The sequence below is a fragment of the Suricata suricatta genome, chromosome 1, assembly GCF_006229205.1.
Source record: "Suricata suricatta isolate VVHF042 chromosome 1, meerkat_22Aug2017_6uvM2_HiC, whole genome shotgun sequence".
NCBI classification, from domain to species: Eukaryota; Metazoa; Chordata; class Mammalia; order Carnivora; family Herpestidae; genus Suricata; species Suricata suricatta.
In genome coordinates this window covers 161,355,591-161,377,881 of record NC_043700.1, presented here as the reverse complement: position 1 = coordinate 161,377,881, position 22,291 = coordinate 161,355,591, and the positions used below count along the sequence as shown (strand labels likewise).

Here is a 22,291-nt window from a genome sequence, read left to right as displayed (position 1 = left end):
GTGGGCCACACCCCTTGGCTATAAAACCTAGGACTTCTCAAACATGCCCTGCATTTTTATGTCTACCTCCAAGAGTCTGATTAAACATTTTCTGCAGATAAAAAGGCTTGAAAATGCCCATCCACTGACAATTTCCCACCACCTAATTTATCAAAAATAACAAAATGCTACTTTTCCAAATTAATCTACATCCCTATTAACCACTCTCTCCTGGGAAATTCCAAAGCATTCTATTCATCTAGTTCATCTTTTAATATCTCACTAATTATAAAAATAATGAAAGAAGGGCACCTGGGTGGCTCAGTCGATTAAGCATCTGACTTCGGCTCAGGTCATGATCTCATAGTTCATGGGTTCAAGCCCCACATCAGGCTCTATGCTGACAGCTCAGAGCCTGCAGTCTGTTTTGGATTCTGTGTCTCCCTCTCTTTCTGCCCCTCCCTTGTTTGCACTCTGTCTCTCTCGGCCTCAAAAATCAATAAACATTTAAAAAATAATAATAATAAAATAAAAATAATGAAAGAGACATATATTAAGAAAGTTTCCCATAGGTCAATCACTTTGTAGGCCGTGCTTCCCTTTATACATGGGTACAATGGAGCTCGAGAAATATTTCATATTCAAATTTAAATGAGGAGATGTGAGACTTGGATAAAATCATTTGCTCTTACAGATCATAAGCTTCTTTATCTATAAAACAGAGTAATATGGCCTGTCTCTCATAGGATTGTTGCGAGGATCAAATGAAGTCTCCCACTGCACCCAACAAAAGCTGAGAAAGTGCTTAAGTACTCAGCATACTAGACACGCTCAATAAAATGTTAACTCTCCCAGAAGGGCTTCTATTCTGGCTATCTTTCCCCCAGGATATTTCATTTTATTCCCTCCAGCAACTACCAAAGTAACCTTCCGCATAGGATACTTTTAACAAGTTCACCTGGAATTTAACTGAATTGTTCTGAATGAACGAAAATTAATTCAGCATCTCTTATTACTCACAGATTAATGCTCAGAGCAGCAGTCATTTTTACTCCAATTTTGGAACCATTAAGGACCCAATGTCATGGTTGGAGCTCTTACCTTTTTATTTCTGAAGTGGGTCTTTGGTAAAATCACTAGTTAGCACGATCACACTTTACCTAGATGCCAGAAATAAACCCAGCATCAACAAACTATCTGCAAACTAAGTCTTCAAAAGAACCACCCTTATGAAACCATGCACAGCACAGTTACCAAGATTCTAAAATTTGTCCTCAAAGGGCCTCAGCTGCATGATGATTGCAGGAAATGTCATTTTCTTTAATTCTTAAAAAGGGTACCCTAGCAAATTACACAGAGCAATTTCCTAATGTAAGCCAGACTGATGTTGATCCTCGTTTTCTAAATAAATTACTGGCTTGGATACTGTCTATGTACAAACATCCAGTAGACTATTTTTATTTATGAATGAAATGGCAAATCAATTCTTATTTGGGCAGATGATAATCAATTTGGAAATTTCAGAAGTTATGAACAGTTATCATGTCATGAATATAGATCTTATTCGGAGAGTATAATCAAATTAAATGTTTTATTCATTACAGGTCAATACAGAACTGAGAAACTACTGCTTGTTCTTATATTAGTAATTACATTAAAATAAATGACAATTGACTACATGTCATTCAAGTATGGTATCTTTGAAGGCTTTCAAAGGAAGCCTAATAATTTACAGATTATTTAACATAAAAACTATAAAGACAAGAAAAAAACAAAAGATGTAATATGCCAACCTCTATTAACGTATTAATCATAAACATCCCCATTAAAGATTTACACAAAAATGTGGCTTCTCCTAATGAAAGCAAGTTCCTGGAACTCTCTTCATTCTTGTACTGGTTACTGAGTAGGACTAGTGTTGGTTCACTGAATGTGACTAAGTTGATCTGATTTCGCTTCATCTGCAACCAAATGATTATAAATAGGCTGGAGCCTTCACAGATATCACAACTCAAACTTCGGTGGTTCGATCATTCCAAACCCCAAACACCAGTCAGCACAAGGCTCTCGATAAAGTAAAGGGCAGATAAGAAGTACTATCGCCCAGCCATAGTTTGCTTCAGCTCCCTGAGAAAAACAAGACCAAAACCATATTTTCCTAGAGCACCTTACATCCTATACTCCTCATAGGGTCCATCCATCATTCTGCAAATACGTCACCAAGATTTTTTAAAGGCACCAAAGAGAAAGAGAAGATTTAAAGGAAGAGCAAGGAGGGCTAAACCACCCAGGAAGCCCACTTCTCGGGTCCTGCAGTAATAAGCCAAGCTTACCTGCAGGATTTCCTTGTAAATGAACAACAGAAAGAATAATTCCACCTGCTCTATGGATGCACTTTTACACCGTGGCATTCTCAGCCCAGCAACGGCTAGGAAAGCACAGGGGGAGGGAGCAAACATGTCAGTTCCCATCAGGGTAGTCCACCCAGGTTGAAATAAGAAGATTGCAAAGAAGAGAAAGGAAAGAGCAGGAAGGGAGAAGCCTTCCTGAACTGAGCCCTCCAGAAACCGGGAAGCATGGCTTGACTTACCGATAGAACTGGAAAAAAACTCATTCTAAATCTAATTTTGATTCTAATACCTGATTAAAGTGGCAGAAGTCAGCTTTTAGCTGTGTGTCAGAAAAAGGAGATGTCTCTGAATTTCACTACCACCAACATCTTATATTTTTTCACATTAAAAATAAGTCATTCCCCAAACAAAATTATGACTTCGTGAGAAATCAAAATAAAAGCAAATGGCCAACTAGAATCCAAATACTATAAAAATGGCACTGACTTTTTTTCCTTTCTCCATAAGCATTCAGTTTTTACAGGGCTGTTATTAAGGAAGGACTATAAGTTTGCAGTCTTCATATTTCCAATACAATTATTTTAATGTCTGTGCAGTTGCTTATAGAGAACTATACTAACACAAAGGCAAAAATAGCACAGGTAAATATAAAAATACAGATGGCATTTTAATTATACTATAAAAAATGTCCAATTTTTATGAAACATACAAAATCATAACTATATTCCCAAAACCTAAAACATTTTAATTCATAGATTTTCCATTTAGTAAAATAGTTTTATGAAATTTATCATTTTATGTAAAAAAGACCCAATACATCAAATCATTAATAAAAATTCTTGAAATTCTTGAGGTAATATACCAAACTTGTAAATACTTTAGTCAAGAGTTATTGGAAGTAATGGAAATTTTTAATCTGTTTTATTCTAATGGATAATGGGCATTAGAATGCTTACCATCTTTATGAAAAACAAAGCATTTTTTTATTGAAGGTAATGCATACAGTAATCTAGAAAATCCATCTAAACTGGTTTGCATTCTCCTCTACAACTTCGGCTCTCCTCATTTATCCCAACGAGAAATAACCAGAGACTAGTACTTTTAACAGAGTGACTCAAACAGGAATGAAGAGGAAAAGTAGCAAAGATAGGATCGCAAAAATAGAGACATATTGCAACTCAACCCTACTTCTTGAACAAATGTTTTTCACAGAAAAACCGCATTGCAAAAACCCAAGTATGATATGGTGCTGGCATAAAGACAGGCTATATTTTGAGGCAAAGAAACAAAATTAAGAGTTCTGAGATAAACCCTTACATTTAAGGTCATTTGATTTTCTACAAAGGTGCTAAGGTAAATCAACAGGTTAAAGGATAGTCCTTTCAGCAAATAGCAGTGGGAAAAATTGGACATCCATGCGGGGAGGAATTAACATATACCTGAACCTCATACCATACACAAAACCTAACCCCAAAGGGACCAAAGACCTAAATGTAAAAACTAAAATAACAAAAGTTCTAGAGAGAAACAGAGGAAAAAAAAAATCTTAGTGACCTTCAGCTATGCAGGGAATATTTAGAAACATTACAATCATGAGCCTTAGAAGAAAAAGTTGATAGACTGAACTTTATTACAATTAAAAACTAAAAACAACACCCAAAGAACAAATAATTCAATTTAAGAATGGACAAAAGACATAGACAGACACTTTTCCAAAGAAGACAAACAGATGACCAACAGACACATGAAAGGATGCTCAACATCACTCATCATCAGGGAAATACAAATCAAAACTACAATGAGATATCACCTCACACCAATCAGAATGGCTAAAATCAACAACACAAGAAACAACAGGTGCCGGTGAGGATGTGGATAAAGGGGAACCTTCCTGCACTGCTGGTGGGAATGCAAACTGGTGCAGCCGCTCTGAAAAACACTATGGAGGTTCCTCAAAAAGTTAAACATAGAACTACCCTATGATCCAGCAATTTCACTATTAGTTATTTACTCAAAGAATATAAAAATATGAATTCAAAGGAATACATACACCCCAATTTTATAGTAGAATTATGTACAACAGTCAAATTATGGAAGCAGCCCAAGTGTCCATCAATTGATGAATGGATAAGGAAGATGTGACACAGAGAAAGAGAGAGACAAAAGAATATTCCTCAGCCATGAAAAGGAACAAAATCTTGCCATTTGCAATGATATGGATGGAATTTAGAGAGTATTATGCTAAGTGAAATAAGTCAGAGAAAGACAAATACCGTATGAGTTCACCCATATGGGAATTTAAGAAACAAAACAAATGAGCAAAGGGGAAAAAAAGAAAGAGAGGCAAACCAAGCAAGAGACTCTTAAAAGAAGAGAACAAAAACTGACTGTCACCAGAGGGGAGGTGGGGGAGGGATGAGTGAACCAGGTGGCGGGGATTAGCGGGGGCACTTGTGATGAGCACCAGGTGCTGTCTGGACGTGCTGAGTTACTATATTGTACACCTGAAACTAGTATCACACTGAATGTTAAATGAACTTGAATAAAAACTTAAAAAAAAAAGAAACTAAAAAAAAAAGCAAAACAAAAAAAACTTGAGCTTCAAAGACGGCATTAAGAAAATGAAAAGACAAGCCAGAGAACTGGGAGAAAATATGTGCAAATTATACATCTGATAAGGGACTTACAGACAAATAACTCAATATGAAAATATGCAAAGAATTTGAATAGGCATTTCCCTAAAGAAGATATAGGAGTGGCTAAGAAGCTCACTGATTATATATCTAGCTCAATAATATGGAGATAAAGTTCATAATTAACATCTTTTGTTCTTTTCAAAAGCTACATACTAGGATGATTTCATTAGAAACTCCAAAGCATGTATGTTGCTGTGTATTTCTCGATCACAGTCAGGTTTTCAAAATCACTGTAAAAAATAATGGTAATAATATCCAGATTGGACAAGAAATGAAACTACAGTAAGACCTTGGATTGTGACTAACTTGTTCGGTGTGTATTCCACGAGACGAGCAAACATTTCTAATAAATTTTAACCTGATAAACAAGTGATGTCTTACAATACGAGTAGTACATGACACCAAATGTTACATGGTCACAACTGAGCCAATGGTCAGTCTCTGTCTCTCTCTCTCTCTCTCTCTCTCTCTCTCTCTCTCTCTCTCTTTTCTCTGTCTCTCTTGCTGTGGGATTGTGGGTGATCATCTCCCATGCTGGGAGGCTTGGTCTCAGGCCATGGTGCTTGGCAGAAATCAGTGATTTTTCACAATGTTGGAAGGTGCACACAACTGGCATTTTTTGTCACTTCAAAGCACCCATGGACAGTCCTTTACTTTTCCACACAAGAGTAAGGAATGCTTTGCTTCACTCTAGGTCAGACTGCCTGCAGACATAGACGCCTTCCTCTGCGGCCTTACTGCCGGTTACATGAAGTACAGTGCATGACCAGAGTATTAGTACTGTAGTCAACATACGTGCGAACATACACAATGGCTCCCATTCAGGAAAATGTTGAAAAGAAAGGTGGTAAGAAGGAGATGATTATGGTGGAAGTTAAGGAAACCATTGAGAAGAACAAATGAGGTGTACAAGTGGCCAAAATTGCAAGATTTTATAAGAAGTTGATGTCCGCAGGGGCACCTGGGTGGCTCAGACGGTTGAGCATCCGACTTCGGCTCACAGATCATGGGTTCAAGCCCCACATTGGGCTCTGTGCTGGCAGCTCAGAGCCTGGAGCCTGCTTCCAATTCTGTGTGTCCCACTCTCCCTGCCCCTCCCCTGCTCATGCTGTCTCTCTCTGTCTCAAAAATAAATAAAAATGTTAAAAAAAAAAAAAAGAAGTTGATGTCTACACCTCATCTGCAAAGGAGGAGAAACAGGCAGAGATTTCCCTCACTAATGAGATGAAGGAGATGTGTAAAATGTGGGAAACAGTACACAATTTTGTAGACATGCACCACCCAAATAAGGCTTTAGCAATGCAAGCAGTGACAATGCAGTGTCCCACTGTCCTCAAAAGGAGACAAAAGAAAGTGTCATTGGATAGTTTCCTTGTTAAAGTTGCACAAAAAGAAAGGATTCCATTGAGCCAATAAATAGCAGTGAGTCCACTAGTGATAATGAAAGTCGTCCTACACAATAACCCTCCTCACTTTTGTCTCCCTCACACCAGCCATGGAGGTTTTTAAAGGTAAGTGCAGGTTAATTTTTTTATTTTTCTTTATATTTTGTATTTTATTTATTATTTTGTATGATACTACAGTATTGTAACCATTTTTATATGAAAATTTTGGGGCTGTGAAACAAATCATCTGAGTTTCTATTTTCTTGTTTATGTTTATTTATTTTTTAGAGACGGAGAGACAGAGCATGAGTAGAGGAGGGGCAGAGAAAGTGGACACAGGATCTGAAGCAGGCTCCAGGCTCTGAGCTGTCAGCACAAAGCCCAACGTGGGGCTCGAACTCACGAACCATGAGATCATGACCTGAGCCAAAGTCGGTCACTTTACCAACTGAGCCACCCAGGTGCTCCTCTTTTTTTTTATATATAGTTTATTTTTGAGACAGAGACAGAGCACGAGGGGGAGAGAGGCAGAGAGAGAGGGAGACACAGAATCTGAATCAAGCTCCAGGCTCTGAGCTGTCAACACAGAGCCCGACGCAAGGCTCGAACTCATGAACCCTGAGACCATGACCTGAACCGAGTCAGCCACTTTACCAACTGAGCCACCCACACGCCCCTTATGGGGAAATTCACTTTGATATACAAGTACTTTGGATTACACGCATGTTTCTGGAAGGAATTATGCTCACAAACCAAGATTTTACTGTACTTAGATATAAACCTAATAAAATATGTACAAGATTCATGTAAGGAAAACTACAAAGCTCTGATAAAAAAGAAAAAACATCAAAGAAGTCCTAAATAAATGGAGTTATTCCACATACATAGATAGGAAGACTCAATATTGTCAAGATGTCTGTTGTTCTCAACTTGACCTATATACAGATTCAACACAATCTCGGTCAAAATCCTGGCAAGTTATTTTGTGGACACTGATAAACTGATTCTAAAGTTTACAAGGAAAGGCAAAAAGCACAGAATAGCCAATACAATATGGAAGCAGAACAAAGTCGGAGGACTAACACCTCCAACTTGAGGATTTCCTATAAGCTATGGTAATCAAGACAGTGTGGTACCAGTGAAGGAACAGACGCACAGATGAATGGAACAGAAGAGCGAGCCTAGACACAGACCTGCACAGGTACAGCCAACTGATCTCTGACAAAGGAATGAATGCCATTCACTGAAGAAAGGACAGTTTTTCAACAAATGGTGCTGGAATAGCTATAATTTCACATACAAAATATGAGTCTAGACAAAGACCTTGACAGCTTTCATAAAATTAACTCAAAATATCTGTAGATCATAAGCCTAGATGTAAAACATAAAATTATAAAACTCTGAAAGATATAATATATATTATAAAACTCTAGAAAATCTGGATGACCTCAGTTTGGCAGTGATTTTTTTATTTTTATTTTTTCACATTTATTCATTTTTGAGAAAAAGAGAGTGAGTGGGGGAAGGGCAAAGAGAGAGGGAGTCACAGAATCCAGAGCAAGCTCCAGGCTCTGAGCTGTCAGCACAGAGCTGGACATGGGGCTTGAACCCAAGGACCATAAGATCCTGACCTGAGCTGAAGTCAGATGCTTAACTGACTGAGCCACCCAGGCGCCCCAGCAGTGACTTTTTTAAAACAGCAACAATCCATGAAAGATTTAATAACTGATACATTGGACTTCATTAAAATTAAAAACTTCTGCTATGAGAAAGACACTATTAAGAGAATGAAAAAAAAAACAAGCCACAGAATTGGAAGAAAATACCCACAAAAGACTTATCTGATAAAGGACTGGTAACCAGAACATACAAAGAACCCTAAGAACTCAACAGTAAGAAAATCTGAATAAGCGCCTCAGCAAAGAAGATATACAGATGGCAAAGAAGATAAAGAGACTCAAAATCATGTATCATGAAGGAACTTCAAATAAAAATAACAATGAAATGCCACACATACCTATTAAAACGGCTAAAATCCAAAATGCTGACAACACTAAATGCAAGGGAAGATGTGAAGAAACAGAATCTCTCATTCACTGTTGGTGGGAAGGCAAAATAGTACAGACAGTTTGGAAGACAGTTTGGCAGTTTCTTACAAAACCAAACATACTTTTACCATTCTACCTGGCAATCATGCTCTTTGGTATTTACTCAAAGAACAGGAAAAAAAAATTTGTGTCCACACAAAATCCAGCACATGAATATGCAGGGCAATTTCACAATTGCCAAACCTTGGGAGCATCCAAGATATCACCCAAGAATAAATGAACTGTAGTATATGCAGACAATGGAATATTGTTTAGCGCTAAAAAGAAATGAGCTAGCAAGCCACAAGAAAACATGGAAGAATCTTAAATGCATATTTCTAAGTGAAAGAAGACAATCTGAAAGAAGACATAATGTGTGATTTCAAATATATGAAATTCTGGAAAAGGTGAAACTATGGAAACAGGAAAAAGATCAGTAGTTGCCAGGAATTCAGAGGCGGGTGGGGAAGGGCGAATAGTTAAAGCATGGGACTTTTAGGGCATGGAACTATTCTGTGTGACTCTGTAAGGGTACATACATCATACATATCATTATATATTTGTCAAAGCCCACATAATGAACAACACAAAGAATGAGCCCTAATGTAGACCATGGACTTCAGTTAATAATAATGTATTAATATTGGCTCATCAATTGTTTTTTTTTTATGTTTATTTGCTTTTGAGAGAGAGAGAGAGAGAGAGAGAGAGAGAGAGAACAGGGAAAGGGCAGAGAGAGAGAGGGAGACACAGAACCCAAAACAGGCTCCAGACTCAGAGCTGTCAGCAACATGAGGCTCAAACTCATGAACTCATGACCTAAATATTGGCTCATCAATTGTAACAAACGTTCCAAAAGAATTGCAAGACGTCAATGGGGAAAACTCTGGGTGGTAGTGGAGATATGTGGGAACTCTATACTTTCTGCTCAATTTTTCTGTAACCTAAAACTGCCCCCCCCCAAAATAAAGTCTGTTCATTTATAAAAGCAGTGTCAGTTATAAAAAATAAAACAATAATAATAAAGTCTAGCATTAAGAAGGAAAAATGAATCTTTAAAATTCATGATGTGCTTAGAATTCTGGTTAAACAGAAAGCCAACAGAGGCTTCCGCTGAAGAGCAGCTGTTACCCTGTGGTGTAAAATAAACTCTGGACAGCCTTCTGATAACCTCTCATTTGGCTGCTCCCAAAACAATTGTGTTTACAGTAAACACCGGATTCTACTACTAGGCAAGCTCTGAAATCATCTTCCTTATCTGCTATTCACTTTAACTATAGGCTCTGGAAAGCCTCCCTGTCTTTGAGGCTTGAAGAGCAAGTAATTGAATTAAATGTATTTTTTCTAATGTTCCTGAAGACTAAATTCTACTTCTTTGTTAAATAACAGCTCTCTGCCAGTCTCTCCAACACCCAGCAGAATTCATAATTGCATCTCTACTCCCACAGAACTTCGTCTTTTTACCACTAGTGATACGTTTCTCACGCTGTGTCCCAACTAACAGAATACCGATCTGGCCCATCCCCTACACTGCGAGTCCCTGAAGACCAGGAGTGCAAATCATTTCACACTAATGCCCCGGATCTAGAAGGCAGGTGTTCCCAGTCAGGACCTTTTTAAATCTAAGTGGAAATATCTAATTCAAACTATCTACCTAACCGGCCAGCAACCAGAGCTGCTGCCTTTAGATGGTGCTGTATCAGAAGCCGTAAGTTTTGTATGAGGGGAGAGGGAGGGAGAGAGAGAGAGAGAGAGAGAGAGAGAGAGAGAGAGAGAGAGAGAGAGAGAGGAGAGAGTGTCCATTATTTCTTGATCTCCCTGCTCTAATCTCCTCTGTGTTAACTTTATCCTCAGAAAGGCTTTCTCTAAGTGGTGTCAAAGAGGGAGACCAAGAGCTCCAGCTTAAAAAAGAACCCACAGAAAGGAAAAACCTCTTTGCCACAGGGTCAGCGAAAATACTGGTCTCCCCCATAAGCCGATCCTTGTGACCCTGACTAGCCAAACTTATGCCACATGCCCATAACAGGCAGTGAGGTCACCTCCTTTGACGATGACACAGGCTGAAAACAAAGCAAGGGTGACTGGCTGCCCAAGGAAATCTGGGTGATTTACTGAAAGAAAGAGGAAAGAGAGGCTGAGTGGGTGAAGTCAGCGGACGATCACTACTTCACAGGGCCTCGTGACTGCTGACTCGCTCCTGTCTGGGGAGTATTTATTAACTGTTTATTATGTATAATGCGGAGTTACTGCCTGAACAGGCAATGGAAACGGTTGGTAGAGCCTCTCCCTGCCCAGGACACGTTCTCGAAATGAACTGTCCCCATTGCATCGACCGTTCCACATGAGGTGGCTTTGTCTCATTCTCCTGGTCCACAGGCCGGCTATTTTGCATTTGTCTATATTCCTATTCTCTTCAGGATATTTCTTTTCTTCTGTCCTATACAAGTGTCTTCATGCCAAATGCACGCACTGCCAAAAATGCACATGTTGCTAGCTTTTGTCTGGGGGGAGATAAGAGTAAGTAAAATCTTGCCAAGCAAACCAGGGCCAGCAGCAGCGCCCCAAGAGAAATGGCAGGTCGGTCTCCATGATCCCCCCTTCCCAGTGTGAGAACACAATTGAAGGCAAGTCTGAAAGCACTAGTGCAAGCCCACGGTTTCTCAAGGACCCGGTTTCTCCCCAAAATAAAACCAAGATCACTGCGGGTGTTCTGCGTGGCCCCTGGCTGTGGCTTCTTACATATGCGTGCTGAGGACCTTCTCTTCCCTGAGAGAGGACTGGACGATGAGCAAGAGCACAGGGCAGAGGAGGCGAAGAAGGAAGACAATGATGCGCTGGACACAGAAACATGTCCGGGTCGGGATCTATCTTCCATCCGTGCCAGGGCTCTCTCAAATAACTGGGAATGACCATTTGGGGACAGTTTCAGAAACACGCTATGGAATAAACAAAACAGCTTTTCCCTAGCTGATGCAATCCACTTAGTCCAGCATCTCTTATCTTATACTAACCTGATTTTGCTTCAGTTACTGTCTCCGGCTTTCACAGGAGCTTTCTTTTATGGATTTTCCATCCAGCGAATGTTTCTGTTCCACGGCTGGGCAGATCCGACCACAGCATGCTTGGCTGCAGACCACGGCAGCTCACCCACAGCAGCTCCGACCTGGAGGGAGGACCTGAACGGGGAAATGCCAGAAGCCATTGGAGGGATTCATATTCACAAACACACACACACACACACACACACTCTCTCTCTCTCTCTCTCTCTCTCTCTCTCTCAAGAGTTTATGTTTGGCAGGATAACCCCAAATGTTTTCCAACTGTTTAAAATCATTAAGGAACAGAGACAACAGCTTATGAGGTGTCCTAAAGACAACTGTGGATTATCCTAAAGGAGGACTAAGGTATTTAACCATTATTGAAAAGGTTTGGCCAAACGATTTTACTCTGTTTGTGGAAAATTCAAACACCAGATGTTTTAATTAACCACAGAAAACACAAGCTACAACTAAAATTTCATGAACACAGTGATCTGCCCTGTGGAAAACCACAGGAATGTTCTGGCAAGGCTCAGTCTGAATTCTTGGGACACAGAGGGCTAGAATCATTCCCCTTAGGAACTCGAACAGAAAATTAACTTGCTCAATATGTTTTAAAATGTAAAATGAAACCCAGATTTAATCTCAATCAAATATAAAAACATTTTGGGACTTCAAAGGGTACCACACCAAAAGACACGGAGGGGGAAGGTCATAAAGAATTCCAGTGTAGTTCAGGATTTAGAATGCATTTTCAATGCAAAGTAAACAGTGTAATAGAAAATTCTATAGGCTAAATAACCCAAAGGGGAAACTAATCATCATTCATTTCCCAATAGAAAAAAAAGGATATATGAAACCAATATTCAATAAGTGAATTAGGAATATTACCAAATGAATAAATATTCAGGCAAAAGGAGTCTCTTAACTCTCCTCCTTCATGCAGAACCTGTGGCCTGGCCCGTACTAGCTACCCAGCTTCAGCTTGAGGAATCAAGGCATCCAGAAAAATAGTGCTAAAATAACCTAGGCTCACTGATACTGGAAGTTAATAATTCTGGCACAGAAAACTAAAATGAGGGAAACTTACAAAAGCAATTAACGCCACACCTAAGAACTAATAAATTAAGAAGTCCTCATTTGTTAATTATAGTATTAGTTAAGACATCTATAAATGCTAAACACTGAAAGCCTGTTCGAGAGGGAACAAACAGGACCAGGGTTATTTTCAGATACTGGGCCGACAATTCTATTTCTGTAAGTCAAAACAGACCCTGTCACAAGTGTGCCACGCGTAAGATGACATTAATCTGTACCTTCATTTGAAAACTCAGTCCCAAAAATCATCTCAAAAGGAACACAGGAAAGTTATATACATGTATATGTATGTGTGGTATGATCCTAGTTGTATTCTACAAACTGAGTGTGTATATTTTAAAGACACCAAAGTATGAAAAAAGAGCTATTTCTGGGTCATGGAATTAGAAGCCATTTGTCTTTCCTTGATGTTTTCCAAATTTCCTATAACTAATATATATTAGTTGTAGAATTAGAATATCTTTAAGGAAGATTTTTGTTAAACAGTAGGAGAATATGTATCAGGAACTGGATGTCTATCTTACATCAGCCCGATCTGTGGATTTCCTCTTATCTCATCAATAAGAGGTAAAAAGTTAAGAAGCCTTCATTTATCTGAACTCAACAATTTTTAATTTGGTTCCAAACCCAAGTGTCCAGTAACTCTTTCAGGACTGATTAACCTACTTTCCTAGAAATAAAAAGTTTATGTTTGTTTTCTGCAAACTTACCACAAGGAGACACAAAGACCATAGTTATTTCCCTCTTTTAATTAATGCATCCAATTGTCCCTGTCACTAGCCTTGTCATCTAATTTTTGCTTAATTAAAAAGAGCGCCTCCTGATGTTACTTACAGTCTCACAGGAGCCGGGCCCTGGTAAACCCCTGGCACACTCCATTTTTGACACTCTTAGCATCCCAGAACAAACAAAGCACAGTCGTGGAACCTTAACACTGGAGGACTTGGTAATCCATCATTCCAAGAACCCCCAAACTCCCTCAGGTTACAAAAGAAGACAGTGAGGTGCCCAGAGAGTTCAAATGTCTTTCCTGAGGTCACACAGCAGGGATGAGTGGGTCAGGGATCACAGTCCAGATCACCTGTCTCCTCTTTGACCCAGCACTCCTGCCACCCCCACAGCATCTCGGCACACACTCTTCTGAATGCAAGTTTGTATGAAACACACGCACATGTTAAATTAGTACCAGCAAAACCAGAAGAATTAGACAGATGTTTGTTCCACCAAAAATGAAATGCATGCAAGGAAAAAAAACAAAACAAAACAAAATAAACCCAAAGACTCAACTGCAGACTAAGAAAGACATGGTGACTCTGCCCAGAACACATTCAAGCAGAGGAACAATGGCTGCAGTGTGCTCGGGCGGCAGGTGTCCAGAACAGAAACTGCCTGTCACACCAAAAGCTTCTGGTCCTAGTATCTGCCCTGTTGACAACAGCACATACCTAGTGCTCAAAGTAGGACAAAGGGTTTTCAACAAAATAAAACTACACTTGCACTGAGCCACCTGCAAGAGAAAATAAAGATGCATGCTCACTGCAGGAGCCGCAAGCAGTGACTTATGGCATCAGGTTGTGGCCTCTTCCTGCCAAAATGACCCAACTCTTAGGGGAGAGACATTAGTGGTTTCAAAAATTAACAACGGTCACTGAGAATTAACGTAAAATAAAATAAGATAATCCTAAGACTTCCTATCTCATGTCTGATACGACTTCAGAGAGGGAGCAAGATTTTTCTCTTTGCTTCCAAGTTATTTATTTGAAACACTGCTCACCTCCACTTCTTTCTTAGCATCCACCTACAGTGTCCCCGCCATACCAATCAGAAACCCAAGATCTGCACAACATGTGAATAGCCTGAAAAGCAAGGGGAGAGGAGAGGACAGATGGCAGTGACAAACCCAGAAATGCTCCCTGAAAAGCCTTTATTGAGCTCACTGCTCGTCAGCCTGTCCTACTGTGCAGCAGGGCAACAAAGCCACGGGCTGTGAAGCTGCTAAAAAAAAAAAAAGAGAGAGCCGTATCGAGGGATGATGTGATCTTGCTTTGTAAGAGCCAGAACAAACACAATAGCTTGTCCCACCTCATTTGAGAAGCCAGGCACCCGACTAAAAAAAGAAAATGCCTTCTTTCCACCCAAAACTGCTCCTAAAGTCCCTGTCATATATTTCCATGGCCGGATCCTAGAGGAAACACAATATTGGCAGTTTATTTATTCCCCTTGCTGCCTCTGTTCTAATACCAAAGGTCAATGTCCATGGCGGGCAAAGGGAATCAGATTCTTGTTGCCATTTCACAATGAAATCAAAGCTCTGTGGTATTGTTCAAATAACTCTTTAAAGTTATCTGTAAGGTAATGATGGCAAGTTCAAATTTATTGGTCTGGGTGAACGAACTCTGACCTACTGATCAAATTGGATGAAATCTTGCTGGAGCCATCAAATTATCTTTCTTAATAGAGACGAAACAGAAATTAGATCAGATTCACAGATTTTGAAAGGCTTTCTTGGAACCCTAGCTGGCTGTTGTTTGGTCTTTACTTCAGTGAATGCCTTTGGCAAAACATGCGCCCAGATGTTTGCCACCATCTGAGACTCTTAAATGTTTGGCCAGCATTTTATTTTTCCGATTCTAATACATCACAGGGAAGGTTTCTCCTTCTTGAGCCTAAGTCCAGAAATACCAGCCAAGGAAATTCAACACTTCAGAAATTTCTATCTCAAAATGACTAGGAAGACCAGGCAAAAAAATACACTGGGGAACATGCCTTTCACCACTTTGGAAATCTAACTTTAAAAACTCAGACTGGGGTGCCTGGGTGGCTCAGTCGATTAAGCATCCGGCTTTGGCTCAGGTCATGATCTCATGGTTTGTGGGCTCGAGTCCCGTGTCGGGCTCTGTGCTGACAGCTAGCTCGGAGCCTGGAGTCTGTCTTCAGATTCTCCATCTCCCTTTCTCTCTGCCCCTACCCTGTTCATGCTCTCTCTCTCTCAAAAATAAATAAAACATTAAAAAAAAATAAAAAATAAAAACTCAGATTTACAGTCTTGATAAATTTACTTCTTAAAATGTTTGGGAGGAAAAAGTATAGTCTTAAAATTGTTTTACTTTTTTATTTTTTTTCCAAAAAGAACGTATCATAGGCACCCAGGACGAGCAACTTAACAGGATCTAGAACGAGTCGCCCAAACTTGCGTCCGACAAAGGCTGCAGCTGATAAGGAAGACATCAGGCAATTTGGAAAAGGTTTCGGATGTAACCTCCTCTCTCATGCTTTCAAGGAGAGGTTTCAACTACAGGGGGCACATATTTACTAATGTTTTTTACTTGTTTTTAAATAACAGACTGACTTACTGAAACTGATCATTCAGCTTTAATTAAACTGTTCCTGTTTGGGGTGGCAACTTTAAACCAAAAACAAATTTAGTAAAGTTTATCTTGCCCATGCTAAACTCATTTTACTCCTAATTTTTTAGTCTTTAAAAAAAAAAGGTTAACTATATTTTATTTATTTTTTTAGAATACCAGTTATTTCTTTTTTTAATTTTTTAAATATAACATTGTCAAGTTAGCTAACGTACAGTGTATATACAGTGTGCTGTTGGCTTTGGGAGTAGATTCCCATGATTCGTCGCTTACATACAATACCCAGGGCTTACTAATATCCTAAAGGCTGTTCTGGAAAGAACAAGGGAGGAAGACGCGGGCAGATTTAGAGCCTGTAGTCCCAGAAGTGACCTGAGGGTTTCTGCGATAACTAATGTATGCTCTTTCACCTTTGTTACATCATTTGTAAAACTGGGGTGATGCTATCAGCCAACTTCACGGGATTACCTATTGATAAAACCAAATACGAATGCATTAGGGAAATTTGAGCTCTACGTGTTCATTCAACAAATAAGAGAAACCGCAAGGCTGCCAGATAAGGCACTGAGGATGCAACCGTGAACAACAGACCCAGGTCCTTCCTGCAGCGACTTAGGTCAAGGATGCGGTGTGATCTGTGTGAGGCACAGGGAGCCACGGGGACATGCGGGTAGCCTCTGATCCAAACACCAGACAAGTATCAGGTATTGTCACCTTTACAAGTTCTTGAGGAAGTTTCTCGGTGAAAAGCGGTAGATGTGGCTTTTAGCCTGTGTTGTCTCATTCATTTATATGTTCTTCTCCGACACTCACTACGTGCCAGGCACTATTCTAAGTGCTGAGGACCATAATTTCACCTGATGTTTCAGTCAGTTCTCATCCATATGAAATGTAAAAATATGAACTAGACAGAGTAAGCAGCAAGGCTGCAGTTCTTTTAACCAAAATACCTACCCGCAAAAGTTAAAAGGAATATTCTAATTGATTGAAATACAGTAAAAATTTTACTTGTTTTTTTAAAAATATTTTTAAGTTTATTTTGAGAGAGAGAGACAGAGAGAGAGAGAGAGACAGAGAGAGAGAGAGAGAGAGAGAGAGAAGCATACAAGCAAGGAAGGGGCCGTGGGGTGGGGTAGAGAGAGAATCCCAAGCAGGTTCCACACCCAGGAGCCCCTAAAAATTTTACTTCTTCATCTCCAGACCACATTTCACAATACACCAGATAACTCCTGCGAGCATACAAACCACACTCAGGTTTGCGGGACTACGATTTGTGGGTGTTGGCGTGGAGCAGAGCACTCTCTCCACGCCGCCCCCCTGCCCTCCCCGCCAAGGAAAAAGAACACACGCTGGACTCCCGCCAATAACAACCCAGCGTTAACAAGGGGAGTATCAGTTATTTTAGAAGCATTTCCTGGAGCACTCATATTTTAAAGAATAAAAAAAAAAGCTGAATTATTTATTTTAGAAACTAAACTGAAGTTCCATTTTAACATGCCAAATGTCTGCCTTAGCAAAGTTTCTTTTTTAAATCTGTTTTATTACAAAAATAAATAAAAAGGGCCTGAGAACCAGGCTGTCCAGGACACTGTCAACCCAGCTGTCTAAAAATTCAGCCTGGGATGCAGGAGAAGGGGATGAGAAAAGAGGGAGCAAGAATAAAAGGAGCCACACAGTGACCAGGATTAATAACCTGAAAGCACACACACTCAACAAACACTAAGAGCCAATGTTCAAAATATTGTAGAGCGAGGAAAGAAGTATCCAAAGAAAAGATCAAAATGATACTCAAGTCCACAGAAGACTTCCTAACCCTGGACTTGCTACAAAATAATACAAAATCCAAAGCCCAATTACTCTGACACACACACCACGTCTGGCGTAGTGACCGGGAAATGGTAGTTTTTTCACTGACTCTATAGGAGGCTTTGAAGCCCAGCCACAGTTTGGAGCCACTGATTTGACTAGATTTCCTGATAGAAAAAAGTTATCGCTATAATGGGTAACTGTGTTTGCTAAGTGCTTTCCATTAATCTCCACGTCCATCCTGAAGTAAGAAGTATTATAATGCCTATTTTTAAATGGGGAAAACCTGAGGCATAAAGAAGTCCAGTCACTTGACAGATGTTACCTAGCTTTTGAACCAAGGACCCAGGATTTTTCTACCCAAGTCGTAACTGCCCCATATTATCTTCGCACCTGGCCAACTTGGGCAAGCTAAGTCTCTTTTCCAACTGTAGTTTAAGGATGTCACAGGAAGACCTAGTTTGCAATACAACACAGGTATTAGTTTTTCACACAGAACTTCAATCTGAAAATTCAGTAATAAATTCTGTATTAAGATTATACGCTGAAAATCATGTACAAAGTGTGGTCTATTTGGAGCATTGGGAGGTATCCGGTCAGGTCTGCAGAGTTATTTTAATTGTCTTCCAACCCAAATGAAGATGAGTCAAAGGTGTGCTTCTGAGCTTAGGGAACATATGTATGCCCCTTCATCAACACGAGACCTCTACCTAGAAAGAAGCTGGACACAGTGAAGTCCGGCTCCTTAGAAATGACGGCCAAGGGCATCACACGTTTTCACAATTTCAGGCCTGTGTTAGTGGTACTCCATCTGCCCAGACTGCCCCGCCCCACCGCTCAGATGTGCCAAGTATTTGTCCTTTGAAGCCCAGCCCAGATATTATCTCCTTCATGAAGGAAGCCCTGGCAGAAATAATTATTGATGCCTTTGTAATTTTCAATACTTCCCTTATCACATAGAGCAGGCTGAAACTTACCTCAGGAATACACAGGCCTTATCTTGACTGAGTCTATGCAACATCTCACGTCCTTACCCTTTCTTCCCAGGTTGCCCAAAGGCTTCCTGCTTCTTCCCCACCTCTGAAGCCTCTTTCTCAGGCTCCTCCGCAGGCTCCCTTCTGCATGACCACTAGAATGCCAATCGCGTTCATAAAGGCTTCATCCTGACCCTCCTCATACATCACACAGATCTTTTAGTGCCTTCAGCCACACTGCCAGGCCCAACTACAGGGTATCCTGGTGACTCCCGTTTACCCACGCAGTACATCACCCATTCACTCACCAAACATTCACTGAGACGTACTCTATGCGTCAAGTATGCACCGTGCTTTGTCTCCAGGCCAGACCTCTATGTCTATGTCCAACCTACTTGGATCACAATTCCCGGAGGCCCATGCCATCGATGCTCTAACCCCAAATGGCATCCGTCCCAAGAGGCACATTTCCTCACATTTTCACACAGGTGATGTTGAGACATGCCTTATAAAAATGACATCTTAAAATTTTTTGGCAAGGGGGTGCCTGGCGGCTTAGTCAGTGGAGCATGCAGCTCTTGATCTCAGGGTTATAAGTTTGAACCCCAGGCTGGGTATAGAGATTACTTAAAAATAAAATCTTAGGGGCGCCTGGGTGGCTGAGTCAGTTAAGTGTCCACTTTGGCTCAGGTCATGATCTCACAGTCTGTGGGTGTGAGCCCTGTGGCAGGCTCTGTGCTGACAGCTCAGAGCCTGGAACCTGCTTCGGATTCTGGGTCTCCCCCTCTCCCTCTCTCTCCCTCCCTCCCTTCTCTCCCCGCCTCCCCTCCCCTGCTCACACTCTATCTCAAAAATAAAATAAACATTAAAATTTTTTTAAAATAAAACAAAACCTTTAAGAAAACTGGCCATGTTTTTCCTAAAATTTTTTGCACATACTATAATGGTGACTCTTAAAACAATGGCATCTTAAAACGAATTGCAGAAATTATCTTAATGTATTTCCCTTCCATTGTTCTACAGCAGTGCTGTTCACCAGAACTTTCTTCAATGATGGAAATGTTCCATATCTGTGTTATTCAATACAGCACCCACTAGCCACATATGCCTTGAAATGTGGCTAGTATGACTGAGGAAAATTCCTAATTTTTAAATTAAAAATATTTAAATTAGGGGTACCTGAGTGGCTCAGTTGGTAGCGCATCTATCTGACTCTTGATCTAAGGGTCATAAGTTCAAGACCCACACTGGGTCTGAGGCCTGCTTAAAAAATAAATTTTAAAGTTAAAAACTTAATTTTAATGAGATTTATCTATATGTTTATCAATTTCTTTATCACTCCTTTTTGCATCTCAGCCCTTCCTCTTAGAATCACTTTCTTCTTCCTGAAGTATATCTATTAAGAAGTTTCTTAATGAAAGTCTGCTGTGGCAAGTTTTAAATTTTTTGGAAAGCAGGGGCGCCTGAGTAGCTCAGTCAGTCAAGCATCCAATGTCAGCTCAGGTCATGATCTCACAGTTCATGAGTTCAAGCCCTGTGTCAGGCTCTGCGCTGACAGCTCGGAGCCTGGAACCTGCTTCAGATTCTGCATCTCTCTCTCTCTCTCTGTCTGTCTCTCTCTCTCAAAAATAAAATAAAACATTTTTTAAAATTTAGATTTTTAGAAAGCATATTTTGCCTTTTTCTTGATGGCAGCTCTGCTGGTATACAGTGAACAGTATTTTCTTTTAGTATTTTGAGGAGAGTTTTCCATCCCCATCATTGCTGTTGAGAAGTTAGCTGTCAGCTCACTATTCCCTGGATGAACAGTTACCCTTTTCTTTCTGGATGTTCCTAAGATCGTCTTTATTTTGCTGACTGGAGTTTCCTCTATGTAGATGTGGATTTCTTTTTATTAGTTTACATTGTGCTTCCCTCATCTGTCCTTGAATTACCTGAATTTAAGGAACACTGGTCATTTATGTCCTCTGTAAACTCTTCTCTGAAAATTATACACTAGATCTTCAAATATAACTTCCCTCCATTTGTTCTTATCTTTTTGGGGCTCTGATCAGATCTCATTATAGTCTTTCTACCCTTCAACTACACTTTCATATTTTTCTTCTCATTTCTGTGTTACATCCTGATTAATTCTTTCAAACCTTTTTTTCTAGTTTATTAATTGCCCCTTCAGCTGTTTCTAAGTATTGAGTTATTATTTCAACAGTTACAACTTTTTCTTTAGCTGTTCTTTTTGTTTGTATTTTTCCAAATCTGCCTAGTCAATTTTTTTTCATCAACAAAAACACCTAGATTTATGTTGCCCTTGAACACACTCTTCTTCCCCCCCCCTTGCATTTTATTGAGATAGAGTTGACATATAACACTGTATCAGTTCAAGGTGCTTCAGGTACAACATCTGTATGTACTGCAAAATAATTACTACTATGGGTTTAATTAACATCAATCACCTCACATAGTTATAAATTTTTTTTTTCTGATGAGAACTTTTAAGACCTATACCCTTGGCAACTTTCAAATATAAATACAGCATCGGTAACTAAAGTCACTGTGCTGCATATTATCTCCTTGACCTTATTTATCTTATAACCAGAAGTCGGTGCCTTGACCACTTTCCCCATGCCCCCACCCCTCTCCTCCAGCAACCACTGACCTGGTCTCTGTTTCCAGAGAACTCCCATGAGTTTGGGTTGGTTTTTTTTTTTAATTCTACATATAAAGTGAGATCATACAACATTTGTCTTTCTCTTACTTTTTCACTTAACAAATGCTAGAAGAAAATACTGTTGACTGTATACTAGCAGCCCTCAAGGTCCACGCAAGTTGTCACAAATGGCAACTTTTCCTTCTATTTATGGCCAGATAATATGCCTGGTCAATGTTTAGGACACGCTCTTTGCACTTATTTGTGATTAACTATTTTGTTTCTTAAGGCATTTCAATTTTATGTTCTGCATCAGATCATTTTAATACCTGAAGTTCTCAGGATTCTAAATTTATTGGTTTTTGTTTCTGGTGACTCTCACTCTGGGCGGTTTGTTTTCTAGAAGTAGATCTCTTATTCTGAATTCATATTTGATCTTAGGAGAACCATAGGGTCCAAAGAAGGGACGCCTTCTTCCAGTAAGGACTTGCATTTGCTTCTCCCAAAAGCCAGCAGGCGCCGCCCACCTGGCCACCTTGGGTTCTCCACCAGGTCCTAGCCAAAGGCAGCCTTCTCCACCTTGCCACTGACCCAAGGCATGGTCTCCAAACACCACGAAGAAGCATTTGCCCTTGCGGCAATCTATGTTTTGTGTTTGTTTACATACAAAGCTCTCAGCTTTGGTTTAATTTACCGTTTGATGGTCTAATGGGGGTAGGAGATTTGGGAGACGTCTTACCTCCTGTGCTCCCAGAAGAAGATCAAAACATGTTTGGTCCAGATGGCCGTGGGGAAGCATGTCAGAGTGTACAATTCACTACACTGCTGGAAACCTAAGTCCCTACTAATCATCTTCCCTCAAAACCTA

General features: G+C 40.0%; 1 protein-coding gene across 8 annotated transcripts in view; it reads right to left on the bottom strand.

Annotated features, from left to right (window-relative positions):
• APBB2 (amyloid beta precursor protein binding family B member 2) overlaps positions 1-22,291 on the bottom strand; it is a 381,984-nt gene that overhangs the window by 296,737 nt on the left and 62,956 nt on the right. For all 8 annotated transcript variants that reach the window (XM_029946674.1, XM_029946692.1, XM_029946683.1 and 5 more), the window contains exon 2: positions 11,510-11,674. The gene's annotated coding sequence lies outside the window, so the exon portion shown is untranslated. The remainder of the gene's footprint in view (positions 1-11,509; positions 11,675-22,291) is intronic.